Source organism: Peromyscus leucopus, chromosome 2, assembly GCF_004664715.2.
Source record: "Peromyscus leucopus breed LL Stock chromosome 2, UCI_PerLeu_2.1, whole genome shotgun sequence".
Lineage (NCBI taxonomy): Eukaryota > Metazoa > Chordata > Mammalia > Rodentia > Cricetidae > Peromyscus > Peromyscus leucopus.
Window position 1 is genome coordinate 21,010,555 of NC_051064.1, and position 13,415 is coordinate 21,023,969.

The 13,415-nt window shown below is 41.1% G+C and overlaps 1 non-coding gene across 1 annotated transcript; it reads left to right on the forward strand.

Annotated features, from left to right (window-relative positions):
* Positions 1 to 2,744: 2,744 nt before the first annotated feature.
* On the forward strand, positions 2,745 to 2,904 carry LOC114707600. The gene has a single exon (XR_003736677.1). It is a non-coding gene; the product is annotated as a U1 spliceosomal RNA (small nuclear RNA).
* Positions 2,905 to 13,415: the final 10,511 nt, after the last annotated feature.

Genomic DNA, 13,415 nt, shown 5'->3' on the forward strand with positions numbered 1-13,415 from the left:
TATAAAATAAAGCAGTTGGGAGTGTCCTGCTTACAGTTTCAGCAGGTTAGTCAACAATTATCTTGGCAGGAAGCAGACAGCCATGGCACTGAAGCAGTAGCTGAGAGCTTTACATCCTGATCCTCAGGCAGAAAGCAGAGAAAGAGATAATAGGCCTGGCATTGGCTTTTGAAACCTCCAAGTCCACCCTCAAGGACACACTTCTTCCAACAAGGCAAAACCTACTTCAATAAGGTCACACTTACTAAATCTTCCCAAACAAACTGGGAACCAACATTTAAACCTATAAGCCTATGAGACCCATTCTCACTCAACCCACCACATTTTTCCCTGCCCCCATAGGCCTCTATAGCCATATCATAATGGAGATGGAAAATGCATTTAGTCCAATTTCAAAAGTTCCCATAGTCTTTCAGTCTCAAGACAGTTTAAAAGCCCCAAATTCCAAAGTCTCTTCTGAGACTCAAAAGCAACCCCTAAACTAAACCCCCTGTAAATCAAAACAAAAAAAGCAAAGCACATATTTCCAACATACAATGGCACAGAATATACATTACTATTTTAATAGGTAGGAAAGGGGGAATAGTGAAGAAATACTAAACCAAAGCAAGATCAAAAAAACAGTTGAGCAAACTTCAGATCCTGTATCTTCACATCCAATGACAAAGGACTTAGATGGCTCTTCCCCTTCAATTTTGCTAATTGCAACATACTTCTTTCTTTGGGGATGGTTCCACACCTTTACTCACTTCTGCTTGGCTGATATCTCACAACTCCAACACTTATACCATCTTGGGGTCTCCAAAACAGTCCAGGCTTCATTGTCACAGTTCCATGTAATGGCCTCTATGGCCTCCATGCAGGTACTCCCCTGTAACACACCTCACTGCAGCAAATTTCCTTAACCTCAATGGAAGTTCCACAACCCCTTTCCAGTATCTTTCTTGACTCTAAATCCAGAACCATGTGGCCAAAGCTGCCAGGTTCTTTTGCTTCCTGGGACTGGAACCTGAACCTTCCTTGAATCACATTTGCACCAGCTTTCCATTGTTGATGGCTTCCTCTGTGGCTTAGGTTTTCCTTTAATTCTTTTCACAAGTTGGAGGCTTAGCTAGGTTGGGTGTCACCCTGAGGGCACCACTCCTTTTATTCCATTTTGAATCAGGCCTTCTTCAAACTTTTTATCTCCTTCAGCACAAGAAGTGGTTCCAACACAACACTTAGTAGTTCTCTTTTTCTCCTCAAACATTTTGAATTTCTCTTTGCCCTGCTTACTGCTTTTCATTATAGGTCTACACAAGACTAATCACTAATAACCACATAACCCAGTCACCACTAGGCTTGTCTCTGGCAAATATTTATGACAAGGGCAAAAAGCAGCCACACCTTTTGTCAAAATATCACAAGAATGGTCTGTAGACCACTTACTCCACTGCTAATATTCTTCCCTTCTGAAATCCCCTGAGACAGGCCTCCATACTCCCAAATGCCCTTAACCCTACTGTCTTCCATGGTCCTGCTAGGATAACCCATTAAGTTCTTCTTAAAGCTTTCAACCACTTTTCTAGTCCAAATTCCCAAAGTCTTCCATATTCCTCCAACAAAAGCATGGTCAGGCAGGTCACATCAATTCCCTAATCTTAGCACCAACTTCTGTCTTACTTACTGTTTTATTGATGTGAGAAGACACTATCACAATGGCAACTCTTATAAAAGAAACCATTTAATTGGGGGCTTGCTTACAGTTTCAGAGGATTAGTCCATGATTATCATGGTGGGAAGCCAACAGGTATGGTGCTGGAGAAGTATCTGAGAGCTTTACATCCTGATATAAAGGCAGCAGGCAGAGGATGGGGTGAAAAGTGGGGGGAGATTTTGGGGCCTGGCATTGGCCTAGGTAGCACATTTCCTTCAACAAGGTCACACATCCTAATCCTTCCCAAACAGTTCCACTAACTGTGGAGCAAATATTCAAACACATGAGCCTATGGAGGCCATTCTTACTCAAACTAACCACAAGAGTGTTAGGGATTGAAGGTAGGGCCTTATACATGGTGAGAAAATACTCTACCACTGAGCCACATTCCCAGCCCTCTCTTTTCATTAAGAAATAAAGTTTCATTAAATTGCCTAGGCTGCCCTTGAACTCACTCTGTAGCTCCCACAGTCCTTAAACATGTGATCCTCCTGCTTCAGACACCAGACTAGCTGAGATTACAGTCCTGTACCCACCAAGCATATGTGAAATAGCTCTTTCTAGTAACATTCTATGGCAAGATACAGAATTGTGCAAGATTGTGATGGACCTGCTGTTGAATATGTGTATACACACACACACACACACACACACACACACACACACACACACACTCAGTACATTCAGTGCAACAGAATATAGTCAAGCTACATTTCAGAAGTCAGTGTTCAGGGGAAGAAATGGGAGTATTTGAGAAGCTGAATATCAAAAGATACTTTCAAAATCATTGAATATTCTAGAACTGATAGCCAAGGAGATTATATAAATTTGGACTTGAACAAAGAAAGTAAGAGAAGAAGACAAAAGAGAAACAAATTGTTTTTAAGTTATAGCCATAGCCACCTTATTTCAGAATCTGGTATTTGTTTTCTCAGTTGTCTATAAAACTTACCCCAGAAAAATCACACAATCACCTCCATAGATGCAGAAAAGGATTTCTGACAGAATCCAATATCATATAAAAGTGCAGAAGAAATGTACCAGAGGTGTACTTGCCTGGCAGGGAGAGACCATGATCATGAAGGTGGTTTTCCCAGGGTAAGGCTTATCAATTGCACTGCAGATGTGCTGACCCCTGCAATTTCCCCAAATGTGAGAAACTCGACTGCATAATTTGTGATGGGGGACTGCATTCATATTCTCCCCTTTTAAAAAAAAAGGAAATCTGGAAAAGAAGGGGCGTATTTAAAGCTGGGGAGGTGGCTTAGTGGTAAGAATGCTCGAAGAGCCCCAGCACCCACGTAAATACCCAAGTATGACCGCTTGTGCACCTGGAACCCCAGCATTGGAGAGGCAGAGAAAAGTGGGTCACTGGGCTTGCTGGTCACTGGCACGGCCCCCAAATGGTAAACTCTGGGCTCAGTGAGAGATCTTTTTTCAGGAAATAAGGCAGAAAGTGATAGAGGAATACATCTGACACCCTCCTTTGGCCTCCACACATGAACACACAAGCACATGCTTCTACACACACACACACACACACACACACACACACATGCATACACACATGCATACACACAGAGGCAGAGAGAAAGAGAGGCAGAGACAGACAGACAAACACACATATATACAAGCACGTGCATGTGCATGAGAGAGAGAGAGAGACAGAGAGGCAGAGGTGGAGGCAAAGACAGAGAGTAAAGAGGAAGGAACACATTTAAACTTATTAAGCTTGCATTCAAAAAACCTTATGCCATCTTTATAATAAATGGGAGAAAATGCTGAACATTTCCATTACAATCAGGAAGACGATAAGGTGTCCACCTTCTTCCCCACTCTTCTTCAGTGTATGATACAAGAAGTCTTGGCTAAAGTGATAGGATAAGACAAGAAAATAAAAGAGAAACAAACAGGAAAAGGAGAAGTCAAACTTCCTTATCTGTAGATGCTGTGGTTTCTCTATATTAAGCCTTGAAGCCTCCAGTACAAAAACTTAGAGCTGATAAACACTGTCAGCAAAGTGGCAAGATATAAAATTAGCATACAATTAATGCGGCTCATTCCTAAATGCTAGTTACAAGGCGGTTGAGGAAGAAACCAAAGAAAAATCTCATTTACAGTTGCCTCAATAAAACAAAATAAAAGATAAATCTAGCCAAGTCAGTAAACAACTTTTAGCATGAAAACATTAACTGAAGAAAGAAACGGAAGAAGACAACTACAGATGTAAAAACAACCAGTACCTAGAAATCAGAACAATCAATATTGTGAAAATGTCTCTTTGCCAAAAGCAATCTACAAATTCAATGTAATACCCATCAAAATTCTAATCCTATTCTTCACAGAAATAGAAAAACAATCTTCAAAATTCATTTAGAAGCACTAATGATCTCAGACAGCCAAAGCAATCCTGAGCAAAACGAGTAACGGCAGAGGTGTCAGCACACCTAATTTCGTGTGAGACTACAGAGTCATGTGTTTCATAGCTTGGTTCCTAGGGAGACATAGGCAAATGTCCCTCAGCCCAGACAGGGAACTAGTGAAAGACAGAGTAACAATACCACCAAATCCAAGTTGATGAAGTGCGGGGAGGGGGGGGAAGGGGCGGCTACCCACCACATTTCCCCAGAGTGCTCTTGAGTGGAACAGCAGGATATATTAGATAGAAGGATTCAGAGTGTGGAGATAAACAGATAGAAAATATAGGATAGCCTGAGAGGCCTCGAACCTATTCCAATGGGCCTGACAGTCTCTGCCCCAGGGTATTTATAGAAATGCTAAGGGGTGGAGCAAAAGACCTCCCCAGCACAGCTAAGTGCATACCATCTCAGATAACCTGCACTCAGGCCCATGGTTTAATCATCCTCTCTATGCAGACCTGCTGGGTAAAGCCACTAGGAAACCTGAAAATGGGCTCCCACAATGAACTAGTGAGTTTACTGAAGCTACAGGCAATGCAAATGCAGATACATTACATGCTCTAGCATGAGGAACAGTTCATAAAAGCTGGAACCTAGAGCTTACTGCTGAGCTTGAAGACAGCTCTCAGAGCAGATGGTCTCCTCTCTTCAGCAGCTTTTACTGTTTCTATAACCTTGCAGAGGGAGCCCTGTGAATCTGGCATGTTTCGGAATTTCCTGAGGTTTGTGAGTTATTGACTTCCAGAGTCTTAAGGAGCATCCTGAAGGATGGAATGCTTCAACTCTGTAAGAACTTGCTATACAATACATAGTAACAAACAGCAAGATACAAAAACAAACAATGGGTCATTGGAAACAGACTAAAAGATAAAAATATAAACTTACACCAGCTACAGCTGCCTGATGAGTGTTTTTACAAAGATGCCAAAGAATGCACATCAAGAAAAAAAATACAACCTCTTTTAAAAAATGGTGCTGGAGAATATATCCTATATATTCCACCTGTAGAAGAAAGTAGGTCCTTATCTCTAACACCGTATAAAACCCATTCCCAATATACCAAAGACATTACCATTTGAATGATAATGATTCAAATTGAATCTCTAAAGCTGTAAGAGGAAAAGTGGGGAAAACACTATAGATATAGCACAGGCAAGGACTTTCTGAATGGATCTCCAGTTACTCAAGAAATAGGGTAATAACCAATAAATAAAATCTTGATGAAATCAATAAATCTTTTGTGCAATAAAGAAAACAGTGAAAAGGTAGCCTATGAAAAAAGACAATCTTTGCTACTTACACATCTAACAAAAGATTAACATCTAGAATTACAACAGGAACTCAAAATCTAAACAGAAAGAAACTTATAAACTGGCTAATAAAGTAAACAGACAATTCATAACACAAAAAAATAAGATACACAAAACCAATAAATATATTTGAAAATGTTCAACTCATCAGTCATGGGAGAAATGCAAGTCAAATCTCCACTGAGATTTGACTTACTTCAGTGAAAATGTCAGTCATTAAGAAACAGTAACAACCAATGCTGGGAAGGTTGGAACCCAAAGAGAATCCTCATACACTGCTGGTGGGAATGTAAGTTGGCACAGGCTCTGTGGAAAAACTATGGAGCTTCCTCAAAAAACTAGAAATAGACCTCTTACATCAAACAGCTACACTACTTCTGGGCCTTTACCTGGGGACTCCAAAGTCAACATCTTAGGGATACTTGTCTCATCAGTGTTTACTGTGACACCATTCACAGTAGCAAAGTAATGGAACCAACAACGTGTCAGCAAATGAAGAAGGAGAAAAATGTGGCTTACATATTCATGCAAGGGGAAATTTCAGCCATAAAGAAGAATGAAGTTATGTCATTTACAGGAAAAATGGGTGAAAAAAAAACATGAATAAATTAAGTCAATCTCAGAAAGATGAATATCATATGTCTACCCTTGTTTGTGGTTGTCTGTCTTTTTGTTTGTGATTGTCAATAGATTGTATAAAGTCAAATGAAAACATGTATGTCCACAGTGAATGAAAGAGAAAGTTGAAATATCTAGAAGAAAGTAGGGCTGATAGGAGGTGGGAAGAGAGGTGGAGGAAGCGGGGCAGGGGAACGAGGCAGAGTGGATACACTCAACATTAATAAACACATGTGTATATAAATACTTCACAATTCAGATCCAGTATTTTTTTTTCCATTAAAGTACAGTATTAGTTTACCACATGGTTGGCGCAGCTAATTCAGGCTGAGGAACTGCACATTTAAAGGTCCCTTTTCTTACATTTGTTTTGCTGCAGCCATCATCATAATAGTAACATTTTAGAAGACCAGTATGTGGTACTGAATCATTTCTTGACACTACAAAAATAGAACCCAGTACAGAGGCAAGAATAGCAGGCCTCCACACTTCATATAAAATGAGACCCTCCTTCTAAAATCTGAGTGGCTGATTTGCATTTCTTTGCTTCTTGAATAGTTGTTGAATTTTCAGATTTAGAACAGATTTTCAGAGCTGTCGCTGTGCCTTTAGCCTGCATATAGTTGTTTAAACTATCCACATTCATTCCTTTCCATTTTAAATAGTACTGTTCCATTTTCCTTTAATTCAAGAGTTAGAAATAATTATACTCCTAAACAAATTCTTCCTTAAAAACATTGTGTCTGTCCCTGAATCATTTGGGACTCTTTGCTGCAAATGAAGAAAGCCAGCTCATATAGTTTAAGTGAAGAAGGGGGTTGCATTGGCCTCCATATGCATGCACACGCATGGACAAGCGTGCATGAAACTTCCTTTAATAAACTACGGCCTCTGATATCAATTTGTAGTGTTTGAATCTTCTGCTGAAAAGCAAAATAACTAAAGCTAATCACATTGTGTCTGGGACTGTAGAACTAGTGCTCAGCATTTATACCCAGAATGCAGCCAGTGACTAGGGTGTTAGTTGAACTGAGAAGATGTCTTAGTTAGGGTTTCTGTTGATGCAAAGTCAGCAAGTGGCTGACTTACAGTTTCAGAGTTTTAGTCCATTATCACCATGGTGGGACATGGAGACATCCAAGCAGACATGATGCTGGAAGGTAGCTGAAAGTTCTACATCTTGTTCAGGCAACAGGAAGTAACCTGTCACTGGGCGTGGCTTGAGCATATATGAGACCTCAAAGCCCCTCCACAGGACACGCTTCCTCCAACAAGAACACACCTACTCCAACAAGGCCACATCTCCTAATAGTGCCACTCCCTCTGGGGGCCATTTTCTTTCAAACCACCACAACAGATATACAGACTTAAAAGGATTTGCACACAGCAAGAGAAGCATAAGTACCACTATCCTGTCCACAGCCACACCAGACACTCCCAAACACTCATTTTGGCTCTTTCACTAAGACTGAGCATTTGTTTTGACTAAAGAATAAGGGGTAGTGTAGAAAAAGTTCTGACGATCCAACAGAGCTATGTATTTCTCATCCCTCTTCCTGGATATAAGACAGGCCTCTAGTTCAAACCTCTTTGGTTTGAAGTGTAGCCACGTGGCTACGCTCGTACAGATTAAATGCTTGTTGTTTGTACATAGGCTTTGGCCCATGCTCTTGATATTTCCCCTTTCTGTGTACTGGGACCCAGACTAAGCAACCCGCCACTGTGCCAGGAGTGGCAACAGGTTAGGAAAGTGTGAGTTGTGACATGAGGAAGCCTGTGTCACCAGGAAAGGAAGGGATTATTTGGCTGATATATCCGGTTTACAGTCTATCACTGAGGGAAGCAGAGGCAGGAACTGAAGCAGGGCAGGAACCTGGAGGCAGAAACTGAGGCAGAGAGCATAGAGGGACACTGCTTACTTGAATCACTCCTCAAGGTTTGCTTGATCTGCTTTCTCGTACAACTCAAGACCACCTGCCTACGGGTAATCCCTTCCTTTCCAAGTTGCTTTTGGTGTTTATCACAGCAGCAAAAAGCTACGTAGGTGGCTAGATAATTTAACTCTTGGTCTGAATATTCCTACTCCCCACAATCACAGCTCTGGTCGGTCAGTCTGCAACATCTGTGCCACAGGTGTGGTCTCCCAGGGGATTTCAGTTCACAAAGCCGGCTTCTGTAACAGAAAGAGCCTAAGCTAAGGCCTAATTTCATAATTAATTAGAAGTCTCCATGTCATTATTTGGTAACTGGTGCACAAAGAAATTCCAACTATAGGACACAGCTCTTTCAGAACTAGTTCCTAAAACATAAATTAACCTGTTTGTATTAATCAATGTTCTGCCTCATGGCTCATTACCTCTCCTGCATACTGTATGTCCAACTCTCCTCACCCCTCATGTCTGGCTGCATATCCTACCTCTCTTCTTCCCAGAGTTCCTGTCTCTTCCGAAGTTCCACCTGTCCTCTCTTGCCTAGCTATTGACAATTCAGCTCTTTATTGAACCAATCAGAAGGTGCTGAGACAGGCAAAATAAAACAGTGACACATTTTCACCCAGTGTGATCAAACATCCAGCAACAGTATCCTCACAGTATTAGTCATTAATCAAGAAATGCCCCATAAACCTGCCTTGAGGCCAAGATGATGGAGGCATTTTTTCCCTGAGGTTCCCTCTTGTTGAATGACTCCAGTGTGTGCTAAGGTAACAAAAAGCTAAGCAGCACATCTGAACTATCTTTCTCCTTTTTTGCGTTCTGTTTTCTATATTTGTTTTTTGTATGTGCATATGTGTAGGTCAGAACCTGCATCTGGTCCATTTAATAGCCGCATCTCTATCGTAGCATCCCTTTGACTATCTGGTAAAACTTTTGGTATGTATTAACTTAGCAGACCACTAGCTTCCATCAAATGAAAAACTAAGAGTGTCATCAGATAATATCTGAGACCCTCAGCAGAGACACTGCCCCCCTCCCCATTTTGGCAATATCCTGCCTATCTGATGTCTTCAGCACTGTTTTGGCATATGCCTTGATTTATGACTGTCTTTTGTGCTGTGGATATCACTCTATATAAATAAAACACTGATGGCCAGTGACCAGGCAGGAAGTATAGGCGGGACAAAGAGAGAGGAGAATTGGGGAAACAGGAAGAAGGAAGGAGAGAGACACTGCAGCCACTGCCAGGATAAGCAGCATGTAAGACACTGGTAAGCCACCAGCCACATGGCAAGGTATAGATTTATAGAAATGGGTTAATTTAAGATATAAAGAACAGTTAGCAAGAAGCCTGCCACGGCCATACAGTTTATAAGTGATATAAGCGTCTGAGTGATTATTTTATAAGTGGATTGTGGGACTGCGGGGCTTGGGGAACCTGGAGAGAAGCCCTCCAGCAACAAATGGCGCCCAACGGCTCGAGTTTCCACCTTAAACCTGAGAATATTTAATAACCAATTCTAAACAGAGCCAAAACCAGGTTCCTGCTTCTTGTCTCATACGGGCAGCTAGACGCCAAAAACGCAGGTTTGAACACTGGCGGGTTCCTGGCATGTGCGTTTGACCGGCAGTATGGCGGGAATGAGGCGTCTGCCAGCGGCACATTAAGCTGTGTGGTAGATTTAGTCTTTACTAGTATTTAAAAAAAAAAAAAAAGAGGTTTCTGGGCTACACGCTGCTTTGATAAAAGCTTAGACCACACTATTTCTGAGACTTGATGACTCCCAGAGCTGGCGGAAAATGTACCACCGCCATGTTGGGAAGCTGAAGTGGGCGGAGCCAGCAGCCACAGCGCCGTTTCAGGCTTAAAAGGCTACAGTTTAAAGCAATAAGTTCGCAATAAGACTGATTCAGATAAATAGTTTATAATGCATGTAAAAAACGTAGGCTTAAAAGAAAAAATATATACCGTTATATAAACAAATAGTATCTAAAAATAAAGTGTTTAAAAAAAACAGTGAAGGTAATAAGCCACGTAAAGATGGCTATCACACATAAAATCTGATTATTTGTCTTTGATATTCGTAACTAAAGAAAAACATTTGATTGTAAAAGCTGTTCACTTATGCCAAAATGTAAATTTTAAAGGTACCTTGACTTCAAAATTTGGATATAAGGATATGTTACTTTGGAAAAGAGGTTCTGCTTTTGTTCCACAGAAAGCCAAGGCTGTGGATTTGTTCCAGATTAAGATACATCAGGTTTCGACCAGCCAAGACCCCCTGAAAGGTCTCCAATGACACCATGGCCCAGATGATCCAACATCCAGAGCAGTTTCAAGGCAACTGGTTCACACAATACAGCCTCAAGGACTACCCATAGGCCTAAAATTTTCTTTGATCCCCATAAGATACAGCGCCCCCCTCCAGCAGGACAGTAGTAAGAGATGCTACGCCCAAATTCCCAATATACCAAGCTGGCTTTAGAGGTGGAATTGGCTCACTCCCCCTCTAAACCCAGACATATGCTTAAAAAAAAATGTTAAGAGATTCTTGTGTCGCCAAATCAGAAGAGCCCTCTGGTGTGGCACAGAGAAAAACCAATATTTTTATTTAAAACAGGTTGATTATAAATGTGATCTCTTTCTAAAAAAGAAAAGGGATATGATATAGATATATAGGAGGATATAGAGATGATAAGATAAAAGGGTAGATTAATGAACCTACTTTTAAAGAACAACTTGTTTAAAATGTTTTACATTGGTATAGATTTTAGTTTATGTTTAAAATGTTTTACATTGGTATAAATTTTAGTTTATTGATACAAACTTGAAGTTAATTTTGTTATACTGTATATATATATATATTTCTATTTGTTTGAGGTATTATGTTTATGTAACTCATTTAAAATTGTAATGGATAATTAAAAATAGATTAATAATTAGTCATCTATGATAATCATATTTGTAGCCATGTTAGTTAAGTCTTCTAGGTATACATAGATATATTTCAGATAGATAGGTAATCTTCAAACACTTCATAGACCTAGAGAATATGGCATTTAAATAACTTAGAATTCTGTTGACATGAGACACAATTGCTCCTGGCTGCACCAATTTGATCCCGAGAGAATGTTGGGCTTCTAAGACATTTCCATTTGGAAGTTTGTCTTCTTGGCACAAAATGGCCTACTGGGCAAAGAACTGCCCTTGCCTTGATGGCTGACAGTACAAATGCAATGCTGTCCTTTCTGGACAAGCGGGACACAAGGAAAGCGACCACTGTACTCTGCCAAGACAGGGTAAGATGGTCTCTCAGAATTCCTGCTTCTAAAAATGGTCTGTCAGATACTCTAGGCCTGTAGCCAATTTGAATGCACCAACAATGCTGAGAAACATTAGGTGACTGTCCAGGCTGCCAGCTGTCTTGGTCTACTCTTGCAAGATTCCCGAAAGTTGCTTGCATCCATCTACCATTTCTCAGGTACCATTATGTTCCTTCTCAGGTCTTTGATGTGGTTGAAAACTAGATAGTTGTAATTTCCTCAGTTATGATAAAAGATAAGTTAGATATAAAACCTTAAACTCACAAATATAAGATAGATAGGACATCTTCTTTAATATTGTAACTATAATTCTTGCTCGTAATTGTTTTGTTATATGTAATTTTACCATGTTAAAGTTAAAACCTTCCTTTTTAAAAAAAAGAAAAAAGGGGAAGTGCTGTGGATATCACTCTATATAAATAGAACACTGATGGCCAGTGACCAGGCAGGAAGTATAGGCAGGACAAAGAGAGAGGAGAATTGGGGAAACAGGAAGAAGGAAGGAGAGAGACACTGCAGCCACGCCAGGATAAGCAGCATGTAAAGACGCTGGTAAGCCACCAGCCACGTGGCAAGGTATAGATTTATAGAAATGGGTTAATTTAAGATATAAGAACAGTTAGCAAGAAGCCTGGGATGTCCTTCAGCTTCAGGAGGCTACATTTCCGAAGGTTAGAGTTGTCTGGAAGACTACATATTGTGCCTAGAGATGTTGATGAATAAAAAAGGCACAGCTGGCCATCAAGATGGCTTAGTAGGTAAAGGCACCCACTACAGAGGCTTAACGACCTGTGGTAGATCCCAGAAACCCACGGTAATGGAAACCCAGCTCCTGGAAGTTGTCCTTGGACCTCCACACACTGGTCATGACATGCACATACCTGCACTCACACACATCATACGTACAAATATACTAATAATAAATGATACTAAAGATCGTAAAGAAGGCATAGCTGCTTCCGTCAGTGCAGCACATCCAGATGGGCCATCGGCTCTTGGGCTCCTACCAGGTAGCTCGGCTGGGTCAGCCCTGAGCCCTCTCCCGACCCAGCTTGCCTTCAACTCCTCTCTCACAGATAGGCTCTCTACTACATACATCTTGCTCCCCAGTTGCTATCCTGACATCTTCTTCAATACACCAAACTACAACGCAACATGACCTCAGAAAGCTGGCATTGTCTTGGTTTGGTGACATTGTGGATCACAGGCTTTATCTACCTTGGTAAAAGGAAGTGAAGCACCATGGCACTGTGTTCAAGAGTCCACAAACAGAGCCCAGAGTGTGGCTTTACTGCCAACAGCAATGCGGAGCAGAAAAGGTGACGGTCCTAAAGATGCAGGCTGTCCTCCAGGCCTTCCTCTTGGTCACTCCGTGCAGAAATCCACCAACTTTTGCTCTGTTCTTCAAAGAAGCCCCTTTTAGGTTTTGATGCTTGCTGTTGAACCACTGAAGATAACTTACTCTCCATCTTATTAATTCACGCTGTCGTTTTTCTTCTGTCCTTTCTCTTGCCTTTGAGTTTATTCTGTTGTTTATGAACTCTTCAAATGTATTACATTTATTTGTTGGTCTCTCTGTGCCACCACAGTGTGTGTGGCATCTGCACATCATTCATGTTGGGGTCAGAGGGCAACTTGGAGTAGCTGGTTCTTCAGGGTTCCACCGTGTAGGTTCTAGAGGCGGAACTCAGCTCGTCAGCCTTGGGGGCAGAAGCTCTTGCTCACTGGGCTGTCTCACCAGCCCTATTCAACATGGCTACTGGACTTGTTAATTTTGAGGGAACTTCTCTAAAAAAGTATTTAAAACTATGGTTTCTTTCAAAGTGTGAAAGTACAGCATTGTAATTTGCACTTCTCTAAGTGTGAGCTGTGCCAAGTGACTGCCTTTGTCAGAGTACACCATGGAAAAACTGGGGGTGGGCAGTGACTTTACAGGGTAAATGTACTATTCCGGCCAGATGGTTAGATCAACAGTCACAGAGATTTAGACATCACTTTGCCTCTGTGGTCTTCATCCCCAAAGCCACAAGTCAAATTTAGTCAAGAGAAAATATCAGATAAATTCCAATAATTTGGGCATTCTAAAAACACATGACTAGTAGCCTTCAATATT